Source organism: Chelonoidis abingdonii, chromosome 4 (genome assembly GCF_003597395.2).
Source record: "Chelonoidis abingdonii isolate Lonesome George chromosome 4, CheloAbing_2.0, whole genome shotgun sequence".
Lineage (NCBI taxonomy): Eukaryota > Metazoa > Chordata > Testudines > Testudinidae > Chelonoidis > Chelonoidis abingdonii.
This window is the reverse complement of record NC_133772.1, coordinates 62271954-62285204: the sequence shown is the minus strand read 5'-3', so window position 1 is coordinate 62285204 and position 13251 is coordinate 62271954. Positions and strand designations below refer to the sequence as shown.

General features: G+C 39.8%; 1 protein-coding gene across 2 annotated transcripts in view; it reads right to left on the bottom strand.

Moving 5' to 3' along the window:
• The window catches only part of BDNF (brain derived neurotrophic factor), a 50384-nt gene that overhangs the window by 28298 nt on the left and 8835 nt on the right, over positions 1-13251 (bottom strand). The window lies entirely within an intron of this gene.

Below are 13251 nucleotides of genomic sequence, written 5' to 3'. Positions count from 1 at the left end.
GGGAACCAACATGACTTACGTGTGGTTAACTTAGTTTATTTCCCTGCTACGGCTTTTAAAACTGTTTAAAAAACCTTAGTAAAGTACCACATTACAAACCTTCTTGGACTTTTTTTCTAAATGTGGTTTGGCTAAAAATCTAGTAGCATACTGAAAAGGGTTCCACATTTACTGTCTCAATGATTTCCAGATCAGACTAACTCAGCATACAAGTAAAAAAGATGGCCTTTCAAACTACCAGCCCTGCAAACTCAGTGTGGGCTCTAAAAATCATGCTCTGTTCTTTCTGTCTGGTATATAATCACCAATAATATCAATTCCACTGGCCAAATACTGCCCTCAGCCACACCTGTACAAACCCACCCTTCATTTCTGCCCTCAAGGATATCTCTGCCACACCTGTACAACCATATTTTTCTCAGTGGTGTTACACAGGTATAACTGAGGGCAGAATCTGCAGATAAGAGGATTGCACAGGTGAAGTTCTATTGGGACTTGTTTAAATTAGTCATCAGTTAACACATCTACTTTATTTCTGAATTTTGACCACACTTTTGTGGGACCATTCACATTTACAAATATAACTACACTAGTATGGTTGTCTCCTGCAATTAAGGACATTCATACTTAGTTGTTTTTAATAATGGTTTGAACAGGACACCCATTCTTTTATATTGCACATTCAGAGCAATAAATCTGAATGATCTACCATTCAAATGTAATGGCAGCAGGCTATTGAAAGGTTATATTAGTGATAATTTAATTCATCTATTTTATTTCTACAATGAAATCCCTTCCTTTAAATGCAATACATGTGCACATGAACAGTATCAAGAATCTTGGGTTAGGGACACTGAAGCATCTATTAACTGTTGTCTGGAAATGGTGGTGGTAGCAGGGATACATTTGTGAAAATGGTGACTGCCCTACATTAACATTGAGGGGCTAAACTATGTTAAGTCAAACAATTTTTGAAAACAGTTCAAAGGCTCATCTGCACAGCAATTTTTCCATGTTGTGGAGCTGGTTTGATAGGACGCTATAGATTCCCAGCTGTTATAACATGTTTTGGCCTTGTCTTTATAGGTAGGACCAGTGTTTTTAACCTGGGTAATGAACCATGTTACAGCCATTTAAAAACCATGGGAGCATTAACCATGATAAATTAATTTGAACTGTGCTCTGGTGGTGAAAAAGGACCATAAAGTTGATTTAACCAGGCATCCGAGGATTCCACAGCATGCGGGAATCTCCAGGTTGCTCTGCCACCCCCATTCAGCCTTCTGCCATGCTGTAGGGACATACCTGGGGGACAAGGCATGGTTAGAGTACCACTGTGCTCTGACAATGCTTATCTAGCATAACCAGCCCCTTGGGGATCATTACTAGGAAGCCTTTGGAGGCCCTGCTGGAGACATGAAAATAATTCTTCATCTGGGTTTCAAGTTTACCATACAATCTATGTTCCTGATTTTGCAGGCTTTGACATTGCCTTCAGCGTGAGCTTTGCATGAGCAAGCATGAAAGGATCGGACCATAATTTATTGGATTTTTTTTTTGAAACAACACTCAGAATACAAAGGCAGTCCCATTGGCAAATCTAGCCATCATTCTTAGATGTTCTGTCAGCTTTATGAGATATATAGCCTACTGCCTACAAAATTCCTATTGCAAGGATTATACCTCCTGAGATTTCCCACTGACTCCCAGGTGAACCCATAAAGAACACTCTTATTGGATTCTCACCTCACTATCATCTGAAAAATGATGTCTCATAACCTAACAGTGTCAGCTGAATACATTTTTCTCACTGGGGTTTTACAGGCAACAGCATACAGAGGGTATTTCAAACAAAAAGCAAAAATGCAGGCTGTATGGAAAGGAACAAAGTGATAAGAAATTATTTCCATGTCAGATAAACTTCACTTTCAATCAATTTGCCATCTCTGAGTGTTCTCCAAGGCTCTTGGAATCATTATCATGGCATATCAACAGATATAAAGTTTATTTTGAGACTGCCAGTCTTTTGCCCCCTAAATAATTAAACTGTTTTTTTGTGTACATGAAATAAACTCCTCTCTCTCTTTTTTTTTTATTCAACAAAAGAGAAAAAAAGTACAAATAAGGGTTGTCAATCAATGTAATGTTGATTTATCCCTGCGGCAACAGGAGATTGCAAAGATCAGTGCTGTCTTGATGACTTAAATTTAAACTATACCATAGGCACTAATGATGCAGTAGATAGCACATAGAAGAAGCAGAAGCATGCACTTCTGGTTTCTGTCTCTGCTGGGGTTCTGAATTAAACTCATTGATCTATTAGGACCAAACCCTAAAAGACTGTAATTATATGATACAGTAGTTTGCAGGGTTCTTAAACTTCCCCTTCACAACGCTAACGGAAGCAGTAAAACTCCAATATTTGAAAGGAATAATCTTTTTCCAAAAATTCTTTATTTAACCAACACAGTAGGTTTTTGAGTATTTTTTCGCAACAAAACTTTTCTTGCTATCTTTATACCATCTGTTTTATTAGCATAACATTATCCCAACCTGTTTTTCGAAGAGAAAAAGGTCAAGAAGCAACCATTTGGATTCCCATCTCTCCTTGTTGTCAGGAAACATAAACTAATCCTGATTATACAAATGAGAATGATGGCAATGTACTCAGGTTTTGACACCAGAGTATTTTTTTCTATTAATAATTTTAATTGGCTAAGGTCAGTACTAATATCACTACAAGTATTTTATGCTTAATTACGTTTACTCACGTCTCCTAGTTACCTATCTTTGCTACTTTTTTTCAGAATAAAGGAATGGGAAGTTGATCAAAATCAACTCAAGTGATGCTAAAAATCACAATGGGCTATAAACATAGTTTGAGTTTGCAGACAAACCACATTTGTCATCGAATGACTGAATATTGACTCTGTTGTATGACTACATGTCAATCAGTGCACAGAAAATGCAGCAATTTAGGGTTCCAGAACTTGATCCTGAAAGCGATTGAGAGGGTTCTAAGCACCCTCATTTTGCACTTTGCACATGCACAGCACCCTGCAGGACTGAGCCTACATTTGTTCCAGCTATATAAATTCTGAGCAACCAGACTTCATGCAAATGAAATGACCAAGCTGTACTCAGTATAGAAAACAAGGGTGGGGAAAGTTGGCAGCATGCCATATTTGCATTTCTCCGCCCCTGGGGCTGCTGGGACTTGGTTGGTAGGTAAGGCATGTTAGTGCCGCTTAGTGCCAGCTTGTAGGTATCCCTGGGATCCATTACAGTAGCCAGGGATTGTTGTGCTCTGTTCACATCTTCAGCACACCCTATATGGCTGGGATGCCAGGACAAGGAAGCATAAAGTTGGCTGTACCAGCTGTATGCCAACTAGAGATTGCCATGGCAGAGGCATCAGTAGCTGCCCTGTTAAAAGTGTGGAAAGTGGCCAGAATCTGGATTAGAATGTGGTCCAGTACATATATAATGGTTTCTTGGTCTCCTTTTTGGTATTTTAAAATAATCTAATTCACTGCTTAGGCAATTTCAAGAATGTACTTGGTAACTTCTAAGGAGGGCATGAAATCACTTTACAATATGTAGAAAGTACTGGCACAGTATCCAATATAATAAATATATTGTCTGTATTGACTCTTGTGATACTGTACTACTGAAGTTAGGGTAGTTTTGTAGTACTGCATCTGCTCTGTACAAGGATTGACATGAGAGGACAACAGTCAAAGACACCAGTACAGCCTAATGCAAGATAAGGAAGGCATGATTTAGGAGGCGAGGACTGGGAGGCAGCAGAAGAGCAGGAACAAAGGCCACAACTGAATATAGCAGCACAACACTCGAATGGCAATGCACAGACAGAGAAAGGAGGATATACAGAAAGCCCCCTCCAGAAGGAAAATTCAGAAGTTGTATCTATACCTTTCTTGCCCTCACAATACACATAGAAACTGGGAATTAGTTTAATCGGTGTCACTGCATTCCTCCCATGTGCTCTTGCAGGCATTAAAAAGTTAGTGTCTGAGCAGAGAGCAAAGTATCTGGATTGTGCATCGGAGTATCCGGTGACTACTGTGCAGTACCTGAGCAATTCTAATGTTCACTGCATGACCCTCATGACTAACAAAGAGAGGTCCTGAATGCATAGTTCTTGGTGATGATGGGGAAGAGTGGATGAAATAACAAAAAGGATGATCAAAAGCAGTTGCAGATATGGTGAAGAAAAAAGAAAATCCATCCCTGCCCCCTCCAAAAGAGGCTGTATGTGATTCCTCAGGGCTGGGGAAATATGAGCCATAGTCACGTAGATTAGATAGACAGAGAGAGACGTACTTCTGAGATGAATCCTGCTATTGGAGCTCTATGATTAAGGGAGATCAGAAAACTGCTGCTGCATGTGAGGGTGAAAGGTGTTGGGATTGAGTCATCTCCCCTTTCCTGTAAGTGTTCAGAGTATTTCAATTAGACGTGTTATAATGAAATATTTTTAATTTTTAAAAGGATCAGATTATAGCAGTATAATAAACTAAACCAAGCATCTAGTCAGCCCCTGCAGCATGTATGTTTCTTACCAAAATTTACCAGTTAATAATCTACTCATAGCTTGTCTTTTTGATATCTTAAAAATAACGCTGCAAACCATTGGATGAAACATCTGTAACAGACCTTAGAAAACTCTTCTACGTGCTTATGTTATCTGTATTTAAAAAACAAACACACACGTCCTGCAGGTGTGGGAGTCCCACTGATCTTAAGAGGGGTCAGAGTTGGGGTTATGTGTGTGAGGGGTAGCATCTATGTGTGTGTCTGAGAGCAGAATTTGCCACTAGATTTTCCTTTGTAAGATGTCATGCCATTAGTTTTATACTGCTGCTGTGCACTTTTAAACAGCTGCCACATTCCAGGCTCAGAAGTGAATTAGGGGATTCCTGTACATGTAAATGTTTATACAGCATCTTGAGATTCTTGAGAATGAAGAGTGTGTATAGCTGTCAGCTATTATAATTATTTCCAGTAATCCTTCCTTTCACCATTTCCAGACTGAGGCATCCAATATCATGCACAGCAATGAGTCTTCTTTTTTCTGTTGAATTCCAGGAGTTTGGCTCACCTCTTTAAAGCACAGGTACATCTATGATGCACAGTCCTTTCATTTTTAACTAGTCAGTGTTTTTTTTAAGATGGAGTCAGGATTTTTTAATAGCATATTCAAATAGCTCATCAGAGAGGTACTTCTACGCATGAAGAACATTGTTCATGTTCAAGGGTCAGAAAATGAAACATCTGAAAAACTGTGGAAGATGATTTAGTTTCGGAGCATAAATGTCAGTGCATTGAGACAAACTAAATATTGTACTAGAAACTAACCCCAAACCACATCTTGTTCTTCTCATTCAATACCTATGGCTTGTGGTGAGAGGGACCTTTATTGAATGAGTTGTGGATAGGACCAAGATTGTCCTTAAAACACTTTTGTTTGCTGTCTTTCATTTTATCAAATATTTGGGATTGTAAATCTACCATTAACTGAATAACTGGCACCACTGTGTATGTAGACTTCAAAACATTCGTCATTTGAGCTCAACAGAGAGACAAGTGTCAGTCGTCCATTCTTTTTAACTTTTTCTTCTTGATAAAATGAGTTGAGCCCTCAACTGAGGCTGAAGAATACTTGGTACATGCGAGGGGATGCTGTGTGTGCACAGATGACTGTAAATGGTCTATGCATTCCCACCCCTACTCCTGATCCTTGGTATGTTTTGTGTCAGTCCATTCCCTGGTGCATGTTACCACAGCCAGAAGGATACCAATGTCTCTGCAATGGGTACCCATATCCTTGTAGGGTTCCATGGGGTCCTTGCAGCAGCTGGTGTTAGCTGGGAGGTAGGGGATAGCCTATCTATAACCTCTTTCCTCCAGCTACACCTCCAGTGCTGGGCACAGAGTGGGGTAGTTGGTGTAGGAGCCACTATGGCAGCACTATGCCTAGTGAGGATACTGGGGAGATTCTCTGGGTAAATTGATTTATGAGCAGCTTTGCATTGGGAGACTAATTTGTATAATTCATTGTTTTATTAATTGTAATTGTGAAGCTCTCATTAGTTCACCTCCAACCCCCACAAGCTTGAATATATCATGCTTCAAACTTTCAAACTTTAGTGCATAAATTAATTGTATGGGCCACCAAATAACTCTCTGGATGTGGCACTTCATGACAAGTATATTCCTTGAGCTAGAATAGATTAATAGAAATCAGAGATGAAAAGATGTGTTAGATGTAGTCTAGCCCATCCCTCTGATAATGCAGGTTGTAGACCCCAATCAGCAACTCTCAGATGTAAATAACTACCATATAATTTCTATTTAACAACCAATATATGTTTGTTAGGAGATATTTTAAAATAATTTCCCCTGTGCTGTATACCATTTCCTGGATGAAACCTGTTCACTTCTGTGCACCAAACCCTGGCATGCCCTGCTTGGGCGTGCAAGGCCTAAACTGTGCATTTTTTCACCATGGAGAACCTCACAGGAGGAAGCTGCACCATGGAAGTGCCTTCTGTGTCGGTTCTCAGCAGGGCGATGAGTATGTGTAAGGGGGAAGTAAGCATGTGATCTGCCAATCGGGGGTGGCCAGTGTGCTTACACGTAGTATGGAACCACATGACCACAACTCCACACAAGGCATTAAAACACATCTATTATGCTACTCCTCATAATCCCATGCCCATCTGAAACTTGCAACAGTTACCCTGGCCCTGGAACATCTGATGAAGGGGAGGATTCCCTTCTTCAGCCCTGATGTGCGTTTCAGTGCAACTTCAGTTAACCATACCCCTTTTAGTCTGAGTTTGGGGTATGATCCAAAGCCCACAGAAGAGACTAGAAATGCACCCATTGACTTGAGGGGACATTGGACCAGACATTTGTTTGCTGGTTCAAGGGTTAATACCGAGGAAGTGTAAATTTGTAAATAATATCTTGTACGGTTATTCCATGGACACCGTTTATTTTCGGTTCTGTTGTTATACTGCTGTAATGTGAATGCCTTCAAGAATTGGGTTTTGGTTTTATACTCTTTCCTCATATAGCATTTGTGATTTTTGTTAGCTTTTGCTTTCTCTTTAGCTATAATTTATTTTTGCTATATGCAATACACTGTCCTCATTGTGTCCATAGTTACATTAATGTAACCACCACTGAAGTCAACAGGGATGCATGGAGTGTAAATTGGGGCAGAACTGAGCATTTTATTTTAAACATTACTTTCTCCTACAGAGACTGTAGACAATTATAGATGTATTTTTGTTTCTGTTCCTTGCTTTGCCATGCTGTATTTTCTAAGCATGAGCCTTTACCCTTCTAGGCATGTATAGCTTTTCCCCCTTTGGTTTACTAATTTGGGTTACATCTCATAATATGAATAATATACTCTGATACTGTACTTAGAGCACATTGATGAGGCTTAAAGAGCTCTTCTGTGATGGGAATTAAGATAAAAAAGGATACAGAATGTTAAATATTCAACATTTTTTCATTGGATTTTAAATATTTAAAAAAAACCAGTTTTGTTGCAAAACTCATTGCAACAGAACATGCTACTTTGACTCTCAGACTATGTCATTTTTAGATAGGAGTTGCACTGAGGGAAATCTCTTCGTATGTAAATTATGACATTTTGACTATTGCTTCTTGTTATTAATGTTTAATAGCTGTGTTAAATAAGCACCTTATAAGTAGTTGTGTCAATGTCAAATAAAGTAAATGAGAACTAATGGAATTTAAAGGTATATTTTCAATTAGTTTCCTAACTAGAGGCTCTTAATTTCATGCAATTAAAAATAAAATTGCACCATTTTTTTCTTTTAGGAAGTTTAACTGTCAATAAATATTACTCGAGAGAGCTGGAAGTACTATTCTTAGGAGCCCTAATTTGCATGCTCTTAACACTTTGTTAATGATTTTATTAATTTAAAGAAAGAGCATTGTGAAGAGGGTCTAATTTAAATATCAATAAAGTAAAGTTGTAACAAATGTGACTTATTTATGAGAAAAAATATACTCGCTGGTTAAAAGATAGATTTGGTATAAGTAGCTGCCGCACCAGCCAAATTTGGCCCATGAATTTTTGGATACCGTTTATTGATAGCCCAGAAGAAGCTTTGACTCATAAAAATGCAGACATCTGCTCTCTCCAAGTTATTTGCTATTGAATTGCATAAGAGACTCATACATCATCAAAGACCTGGATAGTACAGTTACCAAAAAACCATTGACTTTTTACTCGTCGGGGGTTTGTTCACTTTATATTGGGCCCAATTCTGCAGCTTTTCCCTCACACCAGGATTCTTTTTAACATCAGTGGGACTCCTCATGTATTGACTGCAAGATGAGGGCCTCTGTGGGTGAGGGTCTTTTTTAAATACTGTCAGTTTGCTGGTCAGATCCCAGTGTTCCCATCCATAAAAATCCTCTTAATCACCCCTGCTTTGCCCCATCTCCATCTCCCAATGGTGCGTGAATCAAATAACTTGCAAAGAGTCAAAATGCTCTTCCCATCCAAAGCTTGTTTGTAGTAATACTAGAGTATGGAAATGTGAAAGGTTTGGGAATGCTTATGAGTATATGGCGCTCTTTTCACTATGTGCAGAAAGTCATATTTTGAAATGATGTCCCTTCTTTTAGCCTCTATACCTGTGTTCTGCTTGGGTTGTATCACACTCTCTGTCATGCAAAGTTGCAATGGCACTTATGAAAATTAGTGGAGTGAAACAAGCTCATCAGTGGTTGTGGCCTAGGTAAATCCTAGGTAGTTTATAATCTACACCTTACTGCTGCATTAGGTGTATACATTCTGAAGTGCTGGGTGTAGTCATTTGCATGGTGCTTCTACCTCACAGTTGGATTGTTTCACAGCAATGCTGGTGTCTATGCTCTGGGACTATAAACTGTAAGGTTAAGGAATGGTAGGTGCACGGAGGGTATTTTTTGTTGTGCTATTTTTGTTTTTTGTCATTCTTTGTACTAGAGATTAGGCAGCCTCTTTCTAGAAGAAGTTTAAGAATGGGCTGATTTGCATTCCAAAGTTTAAGTTAAGGCTATTAAAAGTTTTGCACACTCTGTTGCCTCTGTAGGCCGAGTGCATTGCATGCACCAGGGGCTCTTTGCATTCCTCCATTCCATCCCACAAGACACTTTTGTGCCACCTTTGCATTCCCATCTTTCAGGGACTCTGCTATCCCCTACTCCCTCCCTTCCTCATGTCAGGGGCTCTATTTATCTCCCATTCCAACTTCTCCCCATGCCAGCGACTCTGAGTGCCCCAGATTCCCCCCACCTCCCTATTTCTCCTTTCATCCCCATGTCAGGAGCTCTGTACATCACCCTCCTCCATATAATTGTCCCCACTCACACACCAGGGTGTCTATGTTCTGCCTCATTTCCCTCTTCCCAATCCTTGTTGAAGCTCTTTGTGTCTCCTCATTCCCACATCCATTACTTGTCCAGGGTTCTGTTTGTTCCCTTCACCACATACCATTGTTCCCCATTCCCCCAGTGCTAGCACCCCATTCCTTCCTGCTCCCCACTCTTTTTCTTTCTGTCTGCGAGACAAGTCATTCAGATGACAATATTTTAAACTCTATTGGAGACAGTGGGCAGAGCTGTGATGGGAGGGATGGTGTTAATTGCTGCCATCAAACGTAGCATAGCATTCAAAAGTTATCATCAAGTTGACTGTAGGACCTTGCTTTGCTCAGCCAGTTGCTGAGCATGGACACATTGTTGCCATTTTGGCCTGCAAAAACAATTTGGGAAGCCTAGCTTGAGACAGTGACCCTGAAGGATCAGTAGACATGGGCAAACTGAGCTGAAAGAGTTTCTGCTTTGTGGCTGTAGCATCCCCAATAGTTTCCTAAGGGAACATGTACTGAACTCTAGCTGACCTCCAGTTTTCAAGAGGGAATAGGCATAACACACAATCACCATGTGAACAGCACTGGCTGAAGAAAGCCAAGAAGTTATTCTGTTAATCAATGAGCCAGGCAGCTCTCATACAGGAATAGCATCTGGTGAAATAGCCACTTGTGGGCAGGGAGGCATATCATCACATTCCTATTGCTCTGTCAGGCTGGCTTGCCAATATCATGTTGTCAGAGATAGGTATGAACCTAGAAGAAAATAAATTTGGTAACTTTCACCTCCTTTAGTTTTCTTGATGCCCTGAGTTCCATGCCTCAAACTGGATACCCATTTTCTTCCCATCCTCTAAGTTAAATGCATACACAATGCTGGCTGTATCAAACACATTTTTCTAGCTATGCCTCAAAAATCGAGGCTTAGTCTTCTCTTCATGTCTTATAGGCTCTCTAAAATTTTAGAGCTGTTTGATACATGTTTGTGAGCCCTGCATGAAATCTTCAGTAGGAAGGAGGTGGGAAAGAGTAGCATAGAATGATTATTTGGTGCCAAGAACCGTAGTTTGTGGAAAACCTCTGTACATTTAAGAGAATGATGATCTAGGAGAGAGCTCTGCTACAGCCAAGATAAGCCATGAGGCTTCTGGAAAATATCCATGGGTGGGAGATTGATGATTGAGACTAGGTAAGTGTAAGGATTGGAAAATAGAAAAGCAGATGGTGGGTTGAAAGTGCTATTATCACTGGATATCAGACATAACTGGGGATTGGGAAGAACTATTGTGTATAAGGCAACTATTGAGGGATAAGAAACAAATGGATTTGATATGGAGTGGGAGGGGAAAAGGAGGAGACAGACAGAGATTCATGGCTGAACTCATGTCTCTCACCACACCATGGCCCAAATGTACACATAATGTGACAAAGACCCAAAAAGAGGGGCACAAAATTATTTATGAAGAAAACATAAAATGCTCTAAGGTGCATTCCTTTGGTATGAATGACTCTTTCTGTAACCTTGGTTTTATTATTTCAGATGTAATTAATTTTCAACAATTTAAAATGAGGGGACATCATGTGTGTGTAACACAGGTACCCCCTGGACTACAATGAGTGACATCCCTTGAAATGAAGGCTAGTTGAGAGATCTGGTCAGCCTTACATCCACAGGAAAATACCAATGCTAGAATTTATCTCAGCTTAGCATCACCTTCTCAATAGAGCCGGTCAGATTTTTCAAACAAAGAACTGTGTTTTTTTAAATTAAATATTCTTTAATTTATATTATTTAAATATGACATTCTTCGTTTAACAGCTTTGTAGTATTTTATTTTGAAAGTTTGATAACATTTGGTTGTCAACATTTTTATAGCATTTTCTATAATGTTTTCAATAGAAATATGGAAAAATATTTAAAAAATGAAAAATGGATCTGTTTTGAGCTCTTCTAAACAAAAATAACTTTGAAATTTAAAATCTTTTGGCAAAAAATAACCATTTCCTGACCAGCTCTAATCCTCAACTTTAAGAGCCAAATTTGCAAAGAAGTCTGTAAGTCCATGGGCTGTGTACACAAATGCAAGCACAGATGTAAACTATAACTGATTATACGCAGAAATCAGATTCATTCTTATTGAGATGTGTAACAAGCCATTCGCACATACAGTTGTATTAATTACACACACAAATATAGGATATAAATTGTTATTGAATTTTTGCATGTAGACTTGGCCTGCTTTAAAAAAAGACTCTAAAATGAAAACAGTGTAATTGTCTGTGGAACAAATTGGGAAAACTTCACAGGCAAAGGGAGATATTATGCACTATGCATGCATGAGGTACATTTGCACCAATAGTTAGCTGTTACATTGTGGGGATGTAGCAGGTGAACATGTTTTGCTGAAAATTTATTTTTTTCTGGGTGTTTTGTTGTAACTGCACACCTGGGATTCCCCCACCACCCCACACCATATGGTAACGGATATTTACCGGGTGCTGGAAAAGAAACTGTAGCACATAACAAGCTAAGCATAACAAACTTTATAAATGTTAGACAAAAAGCTCTAACCCACAGGACTGGTTGAGACAGGCTGCAAGTTCTGCAGCTATAATGTACTTGTATATCTTCAGGCACATTACACCCTGACACCAGATCCTCAACAGAAGTAACTGCCTAAGGGGCAGTTTATTCCTGTTATTGGAGTGGAGTAACAGTTCAGGTTTGGCATGCCCACTATGTATGTGGCATAAGTAGGACTGAGCCAATCCCTCCTCAACACCCACTTTTCCTACTCCTTAGGGAGGGGCTGGATAAGAGTTGGGTAAGGGGTGAGTGATCCTAGACTAGCACAAGTAAGAACATATACTAGCCACTGCTCCACTTGCTTGCACATTGGACAGTGTTCCAGAGTATTGTTTTAACAGGATGTGCAAGGAATAATTCCACATAGACATCTGTATGCAGGATCGGGTCTGATGGGGATATGCTGAAGTTCTCAAAGCTTTATAATATTAGGGCAACACACTAGAGAAGGTAATAAATAAACCTACATTGTTACATCCTATTTGCTCTGTGAATAGATGATATAAGTTTCCAGTGTCACCAGTCTCAACATTCATGAGTGTTTCTTAATAAATCCTCATTTAAAAAAAAAATCTGACAGATACTTGGCTCATGTATCACTTCTCAACTTATATATTAAGATGCTTTGCAAAGGAGGGGAGGTATTGTTATGGGGACTGTTGATGGGGAAACAGAGGCAGACAGAGATGCTGTGATGTGCTCAGGGTCAACAGCAGTTCAAGTAGCAATATACTGAGGCCTGGTCTACACTACGCGTTTAAATCGATTTAAAGAGCGTTAAATCGATTTAACGCTGTACCCGTCCACACTACAACGCCCTTTATATCGAAATAAAGGGCTCTTTAAATCGATTTCTGTACTCCACCCCGGCGAGAGGAGTAGCGCTAAATTCGATATTAACATATCGGATTACGGTTAGTGTGGACGGGAAATCGACGTTATTGGCCTCCGGGCGTATCCCACAGTGCCACACTTGACCGCTCTGGACAAGCAATCTGACTTGGATGCGGGCGGGCAGTGTTAAAAGAAAGCCCCGACTTTTGAATAACATTCCTGTTGCCCAGGCGTGGAGCTCTGATCAGCACGTGGTGGCGATGCAGTTCTCAAATCCAAAAAGGTACCCAGCATGGACCGATACAAATACTACATCCGAGATAGAGATACTAGCATCTGATCACTGTATGGGAGAGACTCTCTGTATCAGGCTCCGTACAGAACACGAAATGCCACAAGGCG